The sequence below is a fragment of the Hylobates moloch genome, unplaced genomic scaffold (assembly GCF_009828535.3).
Source record: "Hylobates moloch isolate HMO894 unplaced genomic scaffold, HMol_V3 SCAFFOLD_8, whole genome shotgun sequence".
Lineage (NCBI taxonomy): Eukaryota > Metazoa > Chordata > Mammalia > Primates > Hylobatidae > Hylobates > Hylobates moloch.
The window spans coordinates 126774954-126795269 of NW_026652283.1; the positions used below are offsets into that span (position 1 = coordinate 126774954).

The 20316-nt window shown below is 48.5% G+C and overlaps 1 protein-coding gene across 3 annotated transcripts in view; it reads right to left on the reverse strand.

Moving 5' to 3' along the window:
* Positions 1-20316, reverse strand: part of DLGAP2 (DLG associated protein 2) — a 937648-nt gene that overhangs the window by 242045 nt on the left and 675287 nt on the right. The gene's annotated exons all lie outside the window — the stretch shown is intronic.

Here is a 20316-nt window from a genome sequence, read left to right on the forward strand (position 1 = left end):
AGCTGTCCTGGAAGGGTGTTGTCCTGGAAGGGTGTTGTCCTGGAAGGGAGCTGTCCTGGAAGGGTGTTGTCCTGGATGGGTGCTGTCCTGGAAGGGAGCTGTCCTGGATGGGTGCTGTCCTGGAATGTGGCTTTGGGGACGGTGAGTTGCCTGGGAGCTCAGCTGGAAGGAAGCTGTTCAGGAAGGCAGCTCTTGCGACATTCAGTGAATTCTGTTGACTTCCCTTTTTTTCCCATGATACTTTGGTCTTTTTCTTCCAGGTTTCAGCTCTTTCCTCAGTTGTTACGTGCCTGATTTTTTTTCCTCTTCCCTCAGGACAACTGCCAAAGCTCCACGTGTCCCAGGAGCAGGTGCAGCTCCCTGGAACGCCCAGGTCACAAGATGGAAAGAAAACCCCAGCAGAGCTTGTGAATCAGCTCAAACCACACCATCGCCTCTGCAGTTCCTGAAGCCCTCGTGGTTCCACCTGCTCGCCCACCCCGTGTTCCAGGCCCATCTGATGGAGGAGGGCCTGGGCTGCTCACACAACGTTCAACGTGGCCAGTGCCTGGTCAGCAAGTCTGCTTTCATGAACGCTTACTGGGAAGTACAAGTGAGATTTGGGTATCCTAACTGCCTCCTGGATGGGATTGCTTTGTTTGACACATGTTCAGAACTCAGGCTGAAACCACTGGACCCCTCAACGCGAGGCTGGACCAGCCGGGGGCCACCTGGGGCAGGAGCATCCTGGGAACAGGACCCTGAGCCAACCACACCCGAGGCCGCCTGACCCTGGCTTTGGATGGTGGGTTCAAAGGGAGTTCCTGGGGAGCATGGGTGGTCCCTGGACACACTACAGAGCCACACTGTGTTCTGTGAGTGGCTTTCTCTGTCAGCTCACCATACGTATTTTATGACACATGTAACGCAGTCCCTCCCACTATTTCATCAATAACTAAAACTGGCACAAAAGCTGGGGCTGTTCGTCTCATCAGCACCTTCCCTAATCTTTTTCTTTTCTTTTTTTTTTTTTTTTTGAGACGGAGTCTCGATCTGTCATCCAGGCTGGAGTGCAATCTCGGCTCACTGCAGCCTCGGTGTCCTGGTTTCAAGAGATTCTCCTGCCTCAGCCTCCCGAGGAGCTGGGATTATAGGCACACACCATCACGCCAGGCTAATTTTTGTATTTTTAGTAGAGATGGAGGCTCACCATGTTGGCCCAGCTGGTCTCGAACTCCTGATCTCAAATGATCCGCCCGCCTCAGACTCGCAAAGTGCTGGGATTACAGCCGTCAGCCACCACGCCCAGCCCACTTGAACTTTAATGTTACTTCCAACTTCTCATGGAATGGGATGAGGGCAACATGTGTTTGACCCGTTTGCTGGGAAGTAACATTTCCTTCTTGAACTAATCCTTTCAGATAAAAATGATCCTAGAAATCAGAAGCCACTGCTGTGTGGGGGCCTGAGGCCTGGTGTCTCTCACAGAGATGAGGCTTGTTCAGGAGGCGGCCCCGGCCTCTGCGGGGGGATGTGCCTCCCTGGGCCTGAGATGCTACATTCCTGGTCCCCTCCCCTTCCCCAGCCACCCATGCTGGCAGCCTGAGCCCTGGAGGCTGAGTTACTGCAGGGTGACCAAGTGCGGGAGGAACTGAACTAATTCCCGTCCACCCGAGGCAGCCGCGGTCCTGTGACAGCAGCACCTTCTTCCAACCCGAACGTCGCCCTTCTCCCTCCTCCTGGCCACCGAATCAGCGACTGCACCCAGCCCACATGAGATCTGCTGATTTTGGTCTATGGAGGCAGAAACCCAGGCCAGGCTTTCCAAACTCAGTTCTGTCGAAATGGTACCCTGGTGTTTATGCTCTGGAGAGACTCCTTTCTGATCCCTACCGACCCAAAGACTTGGGTGGAAATTATACTGAATAAAACCCACTGGCCACCCAGATGAGCAGGACTGGTTGCCAGGTTTGTATATTGCAGTCTTTACCCATAACGTATCTTCTCTGATTAGTAAAAATCATTCTTTACTCTTGACTACAACCTAAAGTCTCCAAAGAGACTGTGCCACACAACAAACTATGAGTTTTTATCTCTTTAAAGTTGAGAAAATGTTACCCCCATCTAATATATAAAAAATGCACAAGAAATCATCTGTCTTCCTGCAAGAAAGAATCAAATTTTACAGTTCTATCAATTAAAAACCTGTCATGAAAACCAGCAGGGAAAAGGCTGTCAAGTCACCATGGCTCTGCTAACATCCACTGTGGCTCCGGGAAGGCAGCCGCGACAGAGGGGAATGAGAGGCGTCCCCTGCGTAAGCCCCAGCTGTGCAGCTGGAGGAACTCACCTGACTTCTCTGGTCTCTGCTGGCTTCATCAATAAAGTGACATGCTAATCTTCAAGGGGTTATGGTGAGGACGACACGAAATCAGCTGATTAAAGTCCTAGCCAGCATCTGACACATTAAATTGACTCCACAGATACTTGTTTACAGCATCAGAGCCCATGGTTTAGTTTCTTCATAGTAAATTAAACCAAAATAGTCATAAGACACAAGTTCCATCATAAGCCACTTGTACACAGAGAACATGGCTCTATTGTATTTGAGCAAGTGGTCTTCAATGGAGGATTACTTCATGACAGGCGCAATTCTTAGGCTTATGTAGTTCCATGTTTCAAAGGAAGCATGGTGTGGACAGAAGCCCAGGTCGGCGGAACCGAGTCCGGCCACACGCCAGTGTCCTTCCTGCTCATGCCGCACGTGTTCTTGACAAGGGGTGGTTACTCTCAGGGTCCCTCTGTCAATTCCACGAAGCGAAAATGTTTACTGACTTCATTCCATTACATAAAAACACCCGAGGTCCCGAACCTCTGTGAGTAGTTTTTGCCCTGTGGGAGGCTGAGGTGGGTGGATTAGGAGTTTGTGACCAGCCTGGCCGACATGGCGAAACCCCGTCTCTACTAAAAATACAAAAATTAGCCAGGCGTGGTGGTGCGCACCTGCAATCCCCGCTACCTGGGAGGCTAAGACAGGAGAATTGCTCGAACCTGGGAGGCAGAGGTTGCAGTAAGCTGAGATTGCACCACTGCACTCCAGCCTGGGCGACAGAGCAAGATTCCATCTCAAAAAAAAAAAAAAAAGAAAAAGAAAAAAGAAAACAACAGAATTTAAAATGCCAGAGAGGCGCGCTGGATGAACCTGACAGCTCTGTAAGTGCTCTAGTCCTGCTCCCATTTCCTACATACATGCAATTAATCCATTTTATAAACAATACATGCTTGGTATTGCAGTTAATTTGAAGAAGAAATGAGCCCAAGCCCATTTAAAGTTTTCCTGACAGTGACAAACAAGTGTGCATGGAATAGAACATCTTTCAAGCATTCCTCAGTTGCAATATTAATTATGGATAATTAATACCATGACAAGTCACAAACTCTGAACGTGGCGCTTAATATATCAACATGCTCAGCACAATAGGGGGACCCCTGGGGTCTATGCATGTAAACCAGCTGGCTGTCACTCCTGTCTGGGATGCACGCTGGTCTTCTAGGGTGACCCCTCAGGTATATGCATGTAAACCAGCTGGCTGTCACTCCTGTGTGGGATGCATGCTGGTCTGTAGGGTGACCCCTCAGGTATATGCATATAAACCAGCTGGCTGTCACTCCTGTCTGGGATGCATGCTAGTCTGTAGGGTGACCCCTCAGGTATATGCATATAAACCAGCTGGCTGTCACTCCTGTCTGGGATGCATGCTGGTCTGTAGGGTGATCCCTCAGGTATACGCATATAAACCACCTGGCTGTCACTCCTGTCTGGGACGCATGCTGGTCTGTAGGGTGACCCCTCAGGTATATGCATGTAAACCAGCTGGCTGTCACTCCTGTCTGGGACACACACTGGTCTTGAACATTGGTGGGAAAGATGCTGAGTGGCCAGAGGCCCTAGCAGAGCCTACAGAGCCCCATATCATGGGGACGCCTGGCCCTGCTCTCTGTCCTGGGACGCCCTGCATGGCTGCCTTCTCCCACTCCTGTTTTCATGTCTGGATGCAGAGAAAACTCCCTGTGTTCTCTCAAAGCCACACATTCTAGGTTGGTCCTGAAGGCTGTGTGCAAACCCTGTCTTCCCCGGGGAATGCTGTTCTGAGCCCTGTCCTGCAACCTGAAGCCCCACGCAGGTCTGTGCTGCTGGAGGCTCAGAGATTGTTTCGAGTTTGATACGAAATCATGGACACATTTACACACCACTTTGCAGAAATTTGTAGAGTTTCATGAACTCCCTGAAGTCTGAACCATTATTCACGATGCCAGGCAACAATGCCTGTCTAAATATGTCAGGTTGAACCATAGGAAGCTGGCATGTGTAAAGGTCAAAAACAGTGAACTATCAGTCATCTCATCTGATTCAACACAATAAAAGGCCAGGTATGATACATGTTAGAATAGCTTCTACCTGAAGGCATAAAACATAGTAAAAGGTTTTATCCTTACTGTGGGGAAGGTGTTCAGTTATTCGGAATACTAAACTGACTTCGATGACCAGATTTCTAAAAACTTAAAAATTTTGTGTCTTTCCAAACATGCTGCAGGAAGGCAACATAGAAGACCTTATTAAGATCAGACAACAGAGGCTGGGTGCGGCAGCTCATGCCTGTAATCCCAGCACTTTGGGAGGCTGAGGCGGGTGGAACACGAGGTCAGATCAAGATCATCCAGGCCAACATGGTGAAACCCCGTCTCTACTAAAAACACATACAAAAAAATTTACATATATATATATATATATATATATGATCAGAGAACAGAGATAATTGACAGAGTTTAGTTTTATAATTTCCCTGCATCACAGTTTAAAGCAATTTCATGAGCTGCAGAAATGTGCGTGCCCTTGAAAATAGAATTAACAAAGAAAATGACAAGTAGTGAGTTCCATGACTCTGCAGACATCAGCTCTTTGTTGCCATCACTGAGGCACCCTGGAGGGAGGAAGCGCAACCTTCTGGCGGAGGGGGTGGGAGGGGGGAGGTGTGTGGGGCTACAATATTTGGCTTTCATGAAGGAAGTTATGCTTTGCATTAGAGGGAAGAGAAATATGGCAATTAACATAGTGAGGAATAATTGCCTGTAAGAAAGATACCATTTTTAGTAAATACCAGATATCAGTGTATTTCAAAACGAAGCTGGTTTGCGAAGAACCATCTGTCTTATCAGAATTAAAGTTTTGACTTGCTGCCATCAGCTTGTCCTATTACTATTCAAAGTAGATTTCTGGGCTACTAATTAAGGATACAAACCTATGTTTCTAGGGGACCGAGTATAGATGAATATGCTGGAATACATTTCTCAGTAAATTTCTTACGGCATACGCAGCCTCCACGAAAACTCAGAGTTTCATTTCAGAGCAGGAACAATGAAGAAATCTAGTGGAGATGTTTGTTTTCTCTCCGCAACTATTTCTGTGGTTGCCAACCATCAAACACGTCGATGAATTATGACTATAACTTGAGAACAACCCCTTGGACTTAGATCTTGTAAAAAATGTATATAAGCAAAACAAATACAAGGGGATGAAAAAGAATACACAAAAGGCCTGCTCCCACATATTTCATCTGCTTGAACATAGGATACCGTTAAAAATCTTGCAACTCCAATAAAATAGGAGTCTTTTATCAAATCACCAGGGGCACGGAGAGAACAAAGATGACCGCATTGAAATGAAGCCCCGTGATCTGCAGGCCCAGAGCCGAGAAGCCCTCTGAACTCGGGAAAGGCTAATTGCAGGCCCGGGTGCCAGCGCTTATTAATGTGCTGTGATATGGTGTCACTGAGAGACCACTCGGGGCCGGAGTGCAGGCACCGGGCTCATCGGCATCACAGAGCTCCCTGGCAAAACCAATTTCACCAGTGCACAGCCTGCTGATGTCCAACGACCAGAGTGCAGGCACCAGGCTTATCAGCATCACAGAGCTCCATCGCAAAACCGATTTCACCAGTGCACAGCCTGGCACAGCCTGCTGACGTCCAACGACTGGGGCCTTCAGCGTTTGCTGGTTACCAGTCACATAAAGCATCCTAGACAACTCATCAACAATTGGTCTTATTTTATTTTTCTAATGATGCAATTTGTGTTTCTCTGGTGACACTTTTTCATTAATTCAATTGCTTAGTTTGCTGCAAAAAGGTGACGCTTCTGATGATAATTTTTACAAACCAGTTTTTACTATGAAATGGGCCTTTTCTGGGGCCACATTATCACAACCCTTGGATTATGACTGATCCTCGGATTATGATTCAGCAGATTCTTGATCCGCTGTTTGCAAGCAGCAAAGAAGACACCAAAGTCAATTTTGAACCATTATGTGATTGCCTCGAAGACGCTTTGATGTTTAGACACATGGCACCATTAGTCAGGAAGACGACAGAATTTCAGTCACATTTAAAGGGCGTGATGAATACGTACAGGGTGGCCGCCTGGGAGAAGCATGAGGGTAGAAACATTCCATAACCCACAACGCTGCCAACGAGGAAGGCAGCATGCAGCACACTCGGTGTTTGGCAGAGGGACTAGGGTGTCCTGTTTGCAAAATGCTACAGAATCCAGAGCTTTCTTAGGACAGAGATGGCTCAAAAACCAGCATGAACTCACTTCTGTGTTCAGTGCGACATGGGAGTCAAACTTTCATCCATCGAAAGCTGCTGGGAGGGACCCAGGAGTTGGCCAACAACAGACTCCTCAGAATCCAGTCCGCAAGCAGCCATCGGGCTGGTGTGCATCATGGGGCGTCAGCTCTTTTTAAGACAAGATGATGTGTAATGGGTCTGACCACATGCTGGGGGCCTCGGATCCAGCTTCTCAGTCATGTTTATTGATTTCGTGCCGGGCGGAAGCCGAGACAGTGAACAAGACAGACCCACTGCCTGTCGTCTTGGAGTCTGTGGTCTGCCTGGGATGCTGCAGTTTTGCTGACGGGAGGAGGTGGTGCCTTCCGCACACTCACTCAGCAGCATGATGCAGCTAGAGTGAGAATCAGGAAGTGCCTCTGGAGGATGCAACCCTTAATTAATATATAAATGGGGGGCATGCCCCTGCAGTCGGACCGGCCCTGGGCTGAGACAGCAGGACAAGCTCAAAGATGAGGTGCGCTCTGCCTCCATCGAGGCCACGAGGAAAACCAAAAGGTCCTGGCAAGCCTCTGTGTGTTAGGCGGCCTGACTTCCTCCTCTCGCCCCCGCTCAGGCGTGAAGGACAGGGGCAAAGCTGTCTAGGCTCACGCCCGAATGTTGACATCTTCCTTTCAGTTCTCTCCCCGACAGCTGAGTCCTGACAGACCAGGGTCCGCCTGGGACCCCGAGGGGCAGGGGGACTCATGTGGACTCCCGTCTGCAGCGGCCTTGGCCCCACCATCGGGAAACACCACCTGCAGCCAGGCAGCTCCACAGGGGCCCTGCCCCAGCTCATGCAAATCAGTGCCTGAGATGGGCGGGACCCACCTGCACCTGCACCTGACTGGGCATCCAGGTGGAGCACCGTGACCTTGAGCACTCACAGACTTGGTGCCAGCATCTCTCTCAGGGCATTGGACGGGCTCTCGGGCCAGCCACTCACAGGGTTGCCATGAGCCCACTGCATTGCTCAGACCACCCCTCACGGCAGCCAAGGATCTAATGATGTGTCCGGAACCTTCCTTGAATCCAGTATCCCACCCTCCCCAGACCCCTAAGATGTAGCTGACAGTGCTCACGGGTGGCTGTGCCTTATCACGGGTGAATGTGTGGAAACTGGGGGCCCGAAGGGCGAGGAAGCTCAGAGGTGGCTGTTCTTCCTGTCCTGGCCATCAGGTCATCCTGTCTGCATGACAGGAGTGTGGGCCACAGGACCACCAAAGGCCCTAACCTTCTATCATCCTGATGGGGTATCGAAGGTCTGAGTGCTCAGTGGGAGTCTCTGGGCCACTGACTTTTCTCCTTTTTTACGTGCCTGTTGCATGACTAGGATGCTGCTCATGACCTTGAACCACAAAACAGATATCTCAGCCCTCAAGCTGGACTCCCTTAGAGAAAAAGTGAAGTCAAACATGTCCTTTGAGTTTTTGGAAATGCCCAGCCCCTGGAATGGAGATTCCAAAATGTAAAGGGATCTTACTGGAGATAAATCTTGGCTTTCCTTGCAACGAACACTCACACTGGCCGATCTCAACCCACCCAGGAGGAAGCAGTGTTTTCTGCTCCTCTCCTCTCGGGGTGGGTTTCTGGTTTGAGTCAGCACTACAGTTGCTGTACCAGAAAGACCTGCCCTCCCCTCTGTGAAGTCGCCGGCAGGAACACCCTTGCCCTCAAACTCACGCAGGGATGGTAGGTTCAGTATAGACAAAAGAGAAAAAAATCAAAACGTTACAGAGGAAGAAAAACCTCACTTGTGTTCAGATTGCCACACACGCTACTGTTCAGCAGCTGGGAAAGCTGGCAGTGGAACCTGGCCACCTCCCAAGTGGGGACACTGTGGATGAAAACTTATGGGGACGTCCTGCCAGGCGGCTGTGGACGTGCCTGTCACACAGACACACACACACACATCCACACAGGGTTTGTGAAGATCTGAACCCCATCCCCAGCCCAGAAAACCTTCTCGAATCTCTTTGCATGTGGTTTCCATGGCTTCACTGTGCCTCAGATTTCAACTTTGCCATCTGTCATTCAACAGTGGTAACTTTCCACTCTGCCTTTCAGCGGATCCCACTGCCTGGCAGGAGGCCACACCGGCCAACGTCGCCTAAGTCACACGCCACATCTGGCTTTGTGTCTGTGCACATGTCCACATTCCAAGACATGCAAAACCCCAAAGACAAAAATATCTCAGCGCATCTAAATATCCAGTTTCCATGGAGACTGAAATCAAAGTGAGCTGTCTAATGAGGGGGCGTTTTTCTTCATAATTCTTGCGTGATGCCTTATGGGTTGGAAGTATTTTGAAACTCCTGCTGCTTACTATTCCAAACACATTTTCTAATACGCAAGTGCACACTCTCATGAGAAGAGTTGATGGGGCTGATTCTCCCGCTTCTCAGGCCCCGGTACATAGTTCGGCTGGGTGGATGGTGGTGTTGCAGGCACAGGTTGAATTATGCTTCTTGCAACGGACCCCAAGAGACATTCTGTAAGGTGTCACCGAACTCAGTTTGCAAATGACTGTACTCAAGAATAATCCACTTAATTTCTGGGTGTTTCACTCACAATACATAATGATTTTCAATGCAGCCACACAAACACTCCAGCATACACTCCGTTCTCTCTCTTACGTATGGAATAATTAGGTTGACCCTAACAATAACCTACTTAAGAAGGTAAATTTCATTATGGGCTGTCTTTCTTTCTCAGACACTTGTGATAAATACTAAAGAAGATAAATATGATGAAGGAAAAATACTTTTCTCCCACTAGCAACAGTCACACACCTCCCCAGGCTCCTCCTGCTTCTCCCCAGCTTGACCTGCCAGCACGGCCCATTCCTGTCACTGTCACAGCTCCCAGCTCTGCGTGCCTAAGACCTTCCATCCTGGGCTCAGTGGGCCACCCCAGCCCTCTGCCCAGCACCCTCCAATACCCGCAACGTTACCCTTCCTGGCATCTCAGCTCCCAAGCTGTCTCCTTCACGAGGGATTTCTCTTCTGGTCATTTGCGTCCATTTGCACCCCAGAGAAATGTCTAACCCTTCACAGACGGCACTCAGTGTCTCTTCCTTTGAATACTGGACTTCTCACGCCTCCTTCGCATCCATAACACCTGCCCCCCAACAAGTATCAAACCCCCATGATCCACTGCATGGTGGGGACACACAGGCCTTCGTAATAGACCTGGCCACCCCCCTTTTACTAAAACAGAGACTCTTTAATGGGCACGGTCCTGAGACAGTCTGGTTTCACAGGCTGGGGTCCATGGACCTGCATTTCTAAGAAGCTCGGGTCCCCAGAGATGCTGGTCTGGGAAACAACTGCAGAACCACTGACCCAGCCTGACCCTGGCTGTGGTGGAGGCGACGGCTCAGCTGCCCAGGGCAGAAACTGCACAGAGCCTTTGCTGATAATGTTCCGCTGTCTCCTGCCTCCTAAGTGGTCTATTTCCCTCCAGAATTCTCCATCTCCTCTTCCCTGTGTCCTGCCTCCACCCTTTACCTGGGAATTTAAGCCGGGCCACTGGGCCTCCAGCTGTCCCCCAAGTGCCCAGTGTCCCACAAGCTCACAAGCGTTATGCATCCTGGGGGCCCTGAGATGACCATATTCCATGCCCACTGGTGCTGAACGCATCATCCACTTGTTCTCATTCTCCTTCCCCATCTGGGGCTGATAAACCTGTCGCTTGCATAGCCTCGGCTCAGGGCTGGTGTTTGGTGCTATTCCCATAGGCACCTCTGTCCTGTGCACACCTGTATGGAGGGTGCGTGGCCCTTCACTCTGCAACAAAGCGTCCAGCCACAGAACACATGGCCACAGAACACCTGGCCACAGAACGTCCAGCCACGGAACGTCCAGCCACGGAGCTATGCCTCAAACTGAGGCGCTGTATTGACAGACAGCTGGAAGACACAGTGCTGACATGCGTGTGTTCGCTACAACCACGCCCAGTGGCAAATTCACAGATGGCTCAGATCCGGACGCGTTGGCTGCGCGCTGCCCAGGACGGGACATCAGCAGAAACTGCAGTTCCGGTTCTCTTAACTAGATTTTGTTGTTTTGTTGTTTTAAGAGTCAGATTGGGAGTGGCACACAGATAACGCAGAAGAGAGTAGGGTGTGGGGTCTGGGCCGTGTCTGTGGGAGCCCGTGAGCTCTGCTGGAGGGAACAGGATGGTTTGGGTCCATTTGTGATGACCGCAGGGAATGTGGACCCAGCTACCTAGTGGGACATCCGGACGTTTGGAGAACGTTGTGGCCTCAGGAAGATATCGGAGTCGTCAGTGTGGAGGGAGGTCCTGGACATAGATGGAGTTGCTGAGGCGGAGGCAGCACGAGGCTGTGTGATGGCTGAGAAGGGGCTGCTGGGGACCTCAGTTTTCCATGTGGGGAGGAAAGAAGAATGGCAGCAGAGGCAGAGGGAAGCCAGGAGGGGACAAGTGACGGAGGCGGAACAGGTGCCTTGGATTTGATGAGGCTGGAGGTGGTGCCGAGGTGGGGGAAGGATCGAGGCGGTTTACGAGACTGGGGGCGGTGCCGAGGGGGGGAAGGATCAAGGCGGGACAGGGACCCTGGCACCGGCGCCCTTTCAGAGCGCGCTGGGGCTGATGGATGTGACAAAGCGTCAAGCAAACCTCAGGTCTGGCAGGAGCTGGCAGGAGGACTCACTCATGCGCGCAACCTGCAGGCACTTGGAAAGGGAAAGGGGTGCTGGCCTCCGCTGCCTCCTCCCCCAGGGACTGAGTCTGGGGAGTCAGCTGAGTTTTGTGGTGTAGTTATGCAGAATGTTAGTTACGCTGCAACAGACCTGTTCCTTCTTCAGGTGTAGAAGAAGGAACTAGGCTCCAAATATGGCCCGCATGCAGCAGCGCTGGCAGCGGCGGAACATGCTGGAAAGTTGTGACTCCAGTCCCACCCATGGCCCACAGAACCGAATCCACTAAGTAGGATATGTGTTACTCATGTCACTTTAATACCACCATGGGGACCACAGGAGCTCTGCCAAGTGAGCCAGTGACGCCCTGGAATTCCGTGACGCTGGGACTCCCTTGTCACTGGCGCCTTTACGAGGTACGATGCATTTCCAAATAAAGAAATTACACAAAGAGAAGCAACATAAAAAGTGTTTGACTAAGCAATTCATAGAGGATTGTATTACGGTGTCTCTTTTAAAATAAATATCATTATTTTGTTCTTTACCAGAACAAATACCTTCTAAATATCTGCCCAAATAGTACTTTTCTGACTCCCAGGCTTTGGAACCTTGAGCACAGAGACACAGCCATGCTGCGTGGAGGATGCTGGCTGTCGCTCAGCCCCCTCCTTATCCCACGGCCCTGGGGACATCGGTCATTTAGAACCGCAGTGTCACATAATTGCAGAGTGAGCACGATGCAGGGGAAGGCAAAGTTTGGAAAAGAAAACAGGTAGGCAGGAGGAAGTAGCGTTGGGGCCATGGTTCACAGAAAGGCAAGTCCCGCCAGACCTGCAGTGCCCTAATTCTGGATGTGTCCTCACAGCTCCACCTAAGACAGCGAGGCCGCCCACCTCATCTTCACCCTCACAGCTCCCCCGCAGACACCAACGCCGCCCACCTCGTCTTCACAGCAGCCCACAGCAGCATAGCTCCTTCTCTGCGGCCCTTGGTGCCTCTCTCATTCACATTCTGCATCCTTACAGGAAGGCTTGTCCTGGCGGCTGGTGTCATCTGCACACCCCCTGCTCCCACCTTCTGCTGAAGCCTTGGCCTTCCCAAGTGTGGCGCAGGGACCTGCAGCCTCAGCATTGCCCATTCAGAATGCAGAGTCCCAGGCCCGCCCTGGAGCTAAGGAACGGGGTCTGGGCGCAGGCACGGCTCAGTGGCTGTGGTGCCTGGAAGCCAGCAGCTTGGCTGTGAGAGCCTCTGACATCCCAGGTCCATGCACGCTGGTGCCGTCCTGTCCCACTGCTCTTCCCAAAACGCTGGGCTCTACTCCCAGCTCTGTCAAACTCGAGTACCCTGGAAGCTCCAGCTCCAAGTCAACTCTGAGAGAATTCCTGAGGCTGCCTGGACTGAACTAAGCACGCCTGCCCATGCCCCAGTGACCCTTCACCCTTTAGCCCATCACGGCCTGACCTTGTCTCAGGACAATTACCCGGAATCACCAGCGTGAGGACTTAACTGGTATGTGTAAAAACCTCCCTGGCAACAGGGGGCTCACCTGGGCTGAGAACTGTGCTGTGTGGCCAGTGTAATCATATAAGTGACCTTCCCCATCAGGGGAAGATCAGAGGAAAGAGAACAGGAATTAATAATCATTAGGCCGGGATGACAGCCACCAGGCATTCCCAGAACTGCCCTGGGGGGCCGGGATGTGCCGTCCCTGACCTGTGCTGAGCCTCCCCATCACAGCCTACAGCTCTCAGAACACGCGTCAGCTTTTAAACCAGACTTTGTATGACCTAAGGACACAGACTTTGTTTCCTTGAAGGCCCAGCAGCAGCTGCATGTTTGACCCACTGTAGAGACATCTGAAATGTGACATGCTATGATGGGTCAGGATCAACATTAGAATCCAGGCTTTCTCCACATCTGTCCACGGCCACATCAGGGCAATGATTGATGTCATACACTGATTTTTGCACGCAGTGAGGGGAAGGGGAATGCGGAACAAAAATGTTGGGTCTCCAGGTGAAAAGTACGTTTAAAAAGAACAGCAAAGAACTATCAAAGTCTTCAAGACAGTTGCTCAGAAGTATTAAATTTATTTAGGCGTATTATTTTGTGGGCGATAGTGTTTGTTTGAATACATAAGAAAGACCTGGCTGGGCGTGGTGGCTCACGCCTGTAATCCTGGCACTTTGGGAGGCTGAGGTGGGCGGATCACGAGGTCAAGAGATCGAGACCATCCTGGCTAACACGGCGAAACCCCGTCTCTACTAAAAATACAAAAGTTAGCTGGGTATGGGGCACACGCCTGTAATCCCAGCCACTCGGGAGGCAGGAGAATCGCTTGAATTGGGAGATGGTGGTTGCAGTGAGCCGAGATCATGCCACTGCACACCAACCTGGGCGACAAGAGTGAAACTACATCTCAAAAAAAAAAAAAAAAAAAAAAAAAAGAATGACCTGGCTCAAGGTGTGATCATGAAATACCTACCATGCCTACTACAGGAGTAAGCAGGGGAGAACGGGGACTGCAGATGGTGAAACTGAGTCAAAATCATGGGACCATCAGCCTGGAAATGGGGAAAGAAGACCCTGAAAGAGGGATAATGGAGAAGGAGGTGGAGGGAGGGTTCCAGGGATCACGGAGCATTGTCAACGTGCTCTTTGAAGGATCATGCACACTGTCTCTTAAAAAATTCCATAAGCAATGCAAAGACCCACCATGCAAATGAAGGCAGATGAAAGACATCAAACAAAACAAGGTTAAGGAAGGCCTTAAAAATGGAAATATTGTAGGCAGTGATCTCCAGAAATGAATAAAGCCACAATGCCCCTTTTCAATAGCAGTTTGACTATTTGGTAGTGTTGTTAACAGTTAAAAACTCTAATACCATGTAAGTGCCCATTAATATGGAGTTAGTTAATTATATTTCAGTCACAGTATTGAAGATGATGATATTGAGATGGGTGCAATGACTCATGCCTATAATCCCAGAGCTGTGGGAGGCCAAGGCGAGAGGATCGCTTGAGGCCAGGAGTTCAAGGCTGTAGTGAGCTATGATCGCACCACTGCACTCCAACCTGGGCAATGGAGAGAGACAAAAGGCACTGGAGCTTCAGGTAGAAGGAGGTGTAGGGAGATCATGTTTTTTCTCATCCATCCACATATTCAGCATGATTACAATGATCATGAACACTGGAAAACTCATAATTGGCATGCTTCTGACAGTCTAGAAAGCTTAAGTCACAGCTCTGTCTTGTTAAAGTTGTTGTTTTTAATCAACGAAGGCTTTTGTTTTTTATCAGTACCACTTCCAAGTCACTCACCCTAAACATTTTGGCCATGAGACATAGTTTGGCTGTGCCCCTGCCCAAATCTCATCTTGAATTGTAATAATCCCCATGTGTCAAGGGTGGGGCCAGGTGGAGATAACTGAATCACAAGGGCAGTTTCCCCCATACCGTTCTGGTGGTAGTAAGTCTCATGAGATTTGATGATTTTATAAAGGGCAGTTCCCCTGCACAAGCTCTCTTCTCTGCCACCATGTAAGATGTGACTTTGCTGCTCATTCACCTTCTGCCATGATTGTGAGGCCTCCCCAGCCATGTGGAACTGTGAGTCCATTAAACCTGTTTCCTCTATAAATTACCCAGTCTTGGGTATGTCTTTATCAGCAGGGTGAGAACAGACGAGTACACCACGCTACCCCTGTGTTGCAGGAGAAGACTGAGTGATGTGAGAAGATATTCATGAAGCATTAAGTGAAACTAGTAGAAATAAACCCATGTACAGCCAGTGGAGGGAAGGCTGGAAGTATTAACATCCAAATGCTACCCGCGATTATCTCTGGGCAGTGGAGGGAAGGCTGGGCGGTGGGATTATATGTCAAAATCTTTTCATGTTGATCTATGTTTTCTAAGTTTTTCTGTAATGATTACGACTTGCATAACATAAAACTTTTCATGTTTTTTTAAACTATATACTTTCCATGTATTTGTAGTATTAAAATGATAACATAACTAAGGGCTGTCTAGCAAAGAGAAATGCACTAAATATTAAATGAATGATAAAGTTAATTTTAAAATCTTAACTACAAGAGCTTCCATAAGTACGTAAGCAAGTAAGTTTTGCTTGCTTTCAGAACTCATATTTATGGAAAAAGATGTAAGCACATTTATGTGATACAAATAGCTAGACTCAGGATCCTGTGGTTTACGGGACAATCCCAGTGGCTGAACCCACAGCAGCCTGGCGGGTCTATGCCTGGATCCGTCTCCTGCAAGGTCAGAGGAGACACATGCTCACTCTGTTCCTCCTGAGATTAGGAAGGTGCCTTCTGGGCCTGTGTGCACAGTTCCCCTATGAAACTGGTCACACTCTTTCTGTGTTAGTTTGCTGAAGATAATGGTTTCCAGCTCCATCCACGTCCCTGCAAAAGACATTATCTTGTCCCTTTTCATGGCTGCGTAGTGTTTCAGGGTGTATATGGACCACATTGATAGGTGCAGCAACCCCCGTGGAGCATGATTACCTACGTAACAAACCTGCACATCCCAGAACTTTAAATTAAATTAAATTAAAAAAAAAAGAAACTGGTCAAGCTGGTGAAAGCCCACTCTCACCATATGTTACAAGCTGAGAGGGCAAATTTCACATCGAACAGTGATCCTAAATATGAGTTTTACTTTTTTTTTTTTTTTTTTTAGATGGAGTCTCACTCTCGCCCAGGCTGGAGTGTAGTCGTGCGATCTCAGCTCACTGCAACCTCTGCCTCCTGGGCTCAAGCGATTCTCCTGCCTCAGCCTCCTGAGTAGCTGGGACTACAGGTGCCGGCCACCACGCCCGGCTAATTTTTGTACTTTAGTAGAGATGGGGTTTCACCATGTTTGCCAGGATGGTCTTGATCTCTTGACCTCGTGATCCGCCCACCTCAGCCTCCCAAAGTGCTGAGATTACAGGCATGAGCCACCATGACCGGCTGAGTTCTACTTTAAATGGGGCCATAGGTTAATCACTCTCAGAAACAGTGAACAATTAACAAAAGTAGGGGTGTGAAGACATTTCTATTATTTAACAAGCACAGACCTAAGTAACGTAATTTTATGCAATTTTACAATACAATGATAAACAGTATATACTGCCAGAATTTCTGAAAACTCAGGATGCATTTTAATTAAAAGCTTAACACTGAATAAATATTGCACATCAATTAAATTAATACACCTCTTTGTTTAGACAATACTTCCTCAAAACTGCATTTCTTGGAGCTTTTTATTCTGAGATTATGTTTTGAACATAGATTTTTCCCTTCAGCATCTTTTCTGCCTTGAAAACACAACCACCAATGTTTCATTTTTCTATGTAGGCCCCTACCATTTGGCTGGAAAATCCGGGCTGGGAGGGTTTCATGTAGACTTGTGTGCTTTTGCATTAAATTTGTTTTTATAAAAGATATTTCAGAAGACAGTCCTCCAAACTTGGCATGAAAGTAGCAGTTTACGATGTCCTAAAACAGCCCTGGGCACTCCAGAGAGTTCCGTGGTTGCTGGAATATAAACAGAGCCATTTGTCCTCATAACCCGGGCAGCGCCCAGCCTCATCTGCAGGTTCATCTGCCACGAGCGCCTGCCTCCACCAATGTCGGGGTTGCTTCTCTGTAAAGAGACACCAAGTCCCCTTCGGGACCCAGAGGGTGGCTCACCCGACAATCCATGCTCAGCCGGTCACTAGTTCAGCAGGATTTTTATTCAGGAGAGCCCATGAGTCTTTCAAGATTTCTGCTGTTTTCCCCCTTTAGTCTTAGATTTGTGTCATAGCAAATGTGCATCGTGTAACATTTGCACGGCTAACAGATTCCGCTCAGACTCTCTGGGTTTTCTCTCTGCTGGGTCAAGAGCTTCTAGTGTTTCTCTGCGTTCGGGCAGGGTGGGCAGCGCACTCACAGCGGAGCGCTTGTGTGCCATCCAGCTGATTTTACACCTGTATATTTACATTCACTTTTGAAATGTAATGCAAAATTCAATGAGTATAATATTGACTCCATTTCTCATGTGACTCCATTTTAATGTTAAATTCAACAAACTGTAACACCCTGAATTTAAAAGTATGCTAAAGTAGAACGTGAACTCAAAATAGATACCCGATTTATACCACAATTCAGGGCTATGCCTGTTTTATATTTGGTGGGAGTTGTAGCAGGGTCTTTTCTCCCCTTACTTTAACAGACTTTCTTTTTCTTCTTAAAATGAAGAGGATTAAAGTCTCACATTTCTGCTTTCTAGAATAATGGGACCTGAGAGGTAGCTGAGCTCACAGGTTGAGAAGAGTCTTTAAACCACATTTGTATCTTTACGCCCTCGCTCTATCACTTACTAGAGTGTGGCTCTGGTGACTCGCACGTCGTAGGTGCTCAAATATCAAAATATATGGTGGCCATAATAAAAACTCGGTTCACAGTCATTGTCTAGGGATGAGGACATTCAACCCATCAACGGTCTCATGTCTCTTCACACAGGAGGCCTCCAGAGCGAGTACCTCACTATGCAACGTCTCTGCCCTCAAACACCAGGCCCTGTGTGCACACGTGGCTCATCAGAAGCAGCCTGGGGGATGGTGGGGAGAGGGTGGGCAGCAGACCCACTGCTCACGTCGCTGTTTCCGTTTCAGGACCCTGTCTCTCTGCGCACTCCATCCTTCTGCCTGCAACATTCTTACTATTTGTCTAGAAAAAAAGGTAGGAAAGTGAGTGGAGACCGTGTTGCTGTGGGACTCAGCTCAGCACTGTAGCCACTGTGGGCCTCTGATGACAGGGCTGAGACCCGGAGCCCTGGTCAGCAAGGCTGGGCAGCAGGGCCTCCTGTGTAGGCTCCCGTGAGGAAGTAGAGACGACATGCAGAGGCTCCGGTGGGCATGTGGTACACGGTAGGCCCGTGGCAATGACGATGCTGTCAGCATCCACCTCCAGCTCCCACGGACAGTGTGAGACTTCCTCCCGAAACCCCCACAGCATCCGTCCGTCCCTCCTTCCCTTCCCTCTTGCATCAGAACCCGGCTGCCATGTGCTGTTCAGTCCTGGCACCCATGACCATGCTCCCGCCTCTCAAGGGGAGGGGCTGGGCGGACTATGCTTTTCATTCATTTTCTTAAATTGTCACCACTTAACACTCCACGTGGCTCCATAAATCATTAGGGAGGATGAAGTCACCACTTTCTCAACCCAGCATGTGTGTTCTCTCCTCTCCCGTTTACACTCATCTGACTCTACACTGAAGCTTTGTTTCTTCATGAGCAGAAGCTATTATAAAGTGGCCAACATGATTTTAACAAAATATTCGTATTTTCATGCTTCACAATTGTGAGTGTGTTTTTTTCTAATAAAAAAATGAGGGAGAATGTGAATATTACGATATTGGTATTAGAACCCATTCCACTTCCAACCAGATTCTGCTTATGAAACATTTGTGGATGGCAGTTTCCATAGCAACCAGCAAGGTATCTTTAGAGCCTGCTGCTCCCTCCATTCTAAGAATTTCGCTGTCATCACAGTCTGTGCATGCGGAAGTGATTTTCTGATGAAGTATGTACTGTGATAGATCAAATCCTGCTCTTGGGGGAAAAAACTCTGGTGAGTGTTGCCCAGCTTTTTCTCCATGTATAAAATAGTTCTTGGTTCTTTCCTCACTGCTAGTTTCACTAAAATATTTTCGATACCAGTCATTCTTTTGAAAAGAAAAAAAAAAAACTTAGTCAAAAGCTAGTGGTGAGTCACCACTCACATACGTGCGGTGGGTTTTCTTAACAAGTCACAGCTCTTTGGGCCTTGTTACTGTTAAGTTAAATTAGTAATTTTATTCTTTGGAAAAACTCCCTTAGCAACCCACTAAAATGGCCTCCTAAGCATTTTAGTAACCCACTAAAATGGCCTCTAATTTCGTCTTAAATTAGAGATTTAAGACGAAAACGCTGATTGTAACTGGTCTCCTGGTTTTAATTCTCAGTAATGAAAGACCCCTTACCCTTCCTCATATCCATGACGGGAATAGGTGGGGGGAGGAAACCGGGGTGGGAGACTACTTCAAAGTCTGAAACACACACTATTTAAAATGCATTTTAAAAGAACCAGGTGGCTAGCTCTGGTTCTCCCTCGTAACCACACCCACGTGATGGGAACGCCTCCTCTGGCACTTCCTGAGACAGGAGTACTGACCTCTGGGGACCAGCAGGTGTTTCGGAAGTGAAAACACTTAGCCCACAACTCGAAAAATCCTCTACACAAAATTTTAACTTAGGCCTCTTTTCCTACTTTGGTTTTTATTTTATTCATTTTATTTTTTTGAGATGGAGTTTTGCTCTTGTCACCCAGGCTGGAGTGCAGTAGTGCAATCTGGACTCACTGCAACCTCCGTCTCCGGGGTTCAAGCGATTCTCCTGTCTCAGCCTCCTGAGTAGCTGGGATTACAGGCACATGCCACCACGCCCAGCCAATTTTTTTTTTTTTTTGTATTTTTAGTAGAGATGGGGTTTTACAATGTTGGTCAGGCTGGTCTCGAACTCCTGACCTCAAATGATCCACCTGCCTTGGCCTCCCAAAGTGCTGGGATTACAGGCATGAGGCACCGGGCAATAATATTTTATTTTTAATGTATAAACTGATGCATATTTACAGAAAAAAAGTGATGGAGGGAAAATAACTTTTCCTCACACAATTAGGAATCACAAAAGGAATTAATTCACCACTCAGCTAGCGTTCTGTTACATGCATCCACGTGAATTAAGGTGTTGCAGGAAGTTAGGTCGACGTCAGAACCTGCTCAGAAATTTGTTAAAACAGCGCTTCACTGAAAACATGGTCTTATGCTTTAAACCAGTGGGGTTCTACATTCCATCATTAGAAGTAATAAGTACAGTCATGTGCCACTTAATGAGGGGACATATTCAGAGAAATGTAAGGTGACCTCGTGGTTGTGTGAGCATTGTAGAGTGCACTGATACAAACCCGGATGGCTTCACCCCTAC